Source organism: Triticum urartu, chromosome 6 (genome assembly GCF_003073215.2).
Source record: "Triticum urartu cultivar G1812 chromosome 6, Tu2.1, whole genome shotgun sequence".
Classification (NCBI taxonomy): Eukaryota; Viridiplantae; Streptophyta; class Magnoliopsida; order Poales; family Poaceae; genus Triticum; species Triticum urartu.
In genome coordinates this window covers 130,807,270-130,808,973 of record NC_053027.1, presented here as the reverse complement: position 1 = coordinate 130,808,973, position 1,704 = coordinate 130,807,270, and positions in this window count along the sequence as shown.

Sequence of the window (1,704 nt, the reverse complement as noted above, 5' to 3'; positions counted from 1 at the left end):
GGGGAGACATCATCAAATACCTACAAGTACCTACACTCAAACTATCATCAGCTTGCTCTACTTTTTATTTGCCTCTCTTTTTCGTCTCCCTCCACTTCTCTAAAAATCAAAAAACACAAAAATATTTTGTTTGCTTGCTTACTTGCTATCATGTGTGAATTTGTTATCACTAAAGGTGGGAGTGAGGATAGCAAAATTCATGAGAATGAAACTCCCGTAAATTTGGATACTAAAACTTTTATGACGAGAAGTGGGAATATTATAAGGAAAAGTATCATTCAAGAGTTCTTTACTTGTGCAGGAACATTGGTGTCTAATGATATTCCTATTCTTAAAAGAACCAATAGTTACAAGTACCTACACTCAAACTATCATCAACTTGCTCTACTTTTTATTTTCCTCTCTTTTTCATCTCCCCCCACTTCTCTAAAAATCAAAAAACACAAAAATATTTTGTTTGCTTGCTTACTTGCTATCATGTGTGAATTTGTTATCGCTAAAGGTGGGAGTGAGGATAGCAAAATTCATGAGAATGAAACTCCCGTAAATTTGGATACTAAAACTTTTATGACGAGAAGTGGGAATATTATAAGGAAAAGTATCATTCAAGAGTTCTTTACTTGTGCAGGAACATTGGTGTCTAATGATATTCCTATTCTTAAAAGAACCAATAGTTACAAGTACCTACACTCAAACTATCATCAACTTGCTCTACTTTTTATTTTCCTCTCTTTTTCATCTCCCCCCACTTCTCTAAAAATCAAAAAACACAAAAATATTTTGTTTGCTTGCTTACTTGCTATCATGTGTGAATTTGTTATCGCTAAAGGTGGGAGTGAGGATAGCAAAATTCATGAGAATGAAACTCCCGTAAATTTGGATACTAAAACTTTTATGACGAGAAGTGGGAATATTATAAGGAAAAGTATCATTCAAGAGTTCTTTACTTGTGCAGGAACATTGGTGTCCAATGATATTCCTATTCTTCAAAGAAACAATAGTAATGCCAACGCTATCTCTGCACCTATTATTAAACTTGAAAGAAGATTCATGCATACTCGTCCCACTTTGCAAAGATTATTCTTCGAGTCACTAGTTATAAGCGATCCTAAGGCTAAAAAGATAGCTACAATTATCCTCGTGAATGAATTTGATTTTATAGTGCGAGAAGCTAGAGAATCTTTGACTTTTGTGTCATGAGTTATGAGTGCGCTATGATAGATGAGATCTTAGATGATAGATATGGACATATATGTCTCGAGATCCTCATGCTCTTGAGGAAAATGCTAAAAAGAAGGTTCCAAACACTAATCATACACGCAAACGTGTACGATCAAGATCAGGGACTCACGGGAAGATATCACAACACAACTCTACAAATAAAATAAGTCATACAAGCATCATATTACAAGCCAGGGGCCTCGAGGGCTCGAATACAAGAGCTCGATCATAGACGAGTCAGCGGAAGCAACAATATCTGAGTACAGACATAAGTTAAACAAGTTTTCCTTAAGAAGGCTAGCACAAACTGGGATACAGATCGAAAGAGGCGCAGGCCTCCTGCCTGGGATCCTCCTAAACTACTCCTGGGTCATCATCAGCGGGCTGCACGTAGTACTAGGCACCCCCAGTGTAGTAGTAGTCGTCGTCGACGGTGGCGTCTGGCTCCTGGGCTCCAACGTCTGGTCGCAGCAATCGGGTATA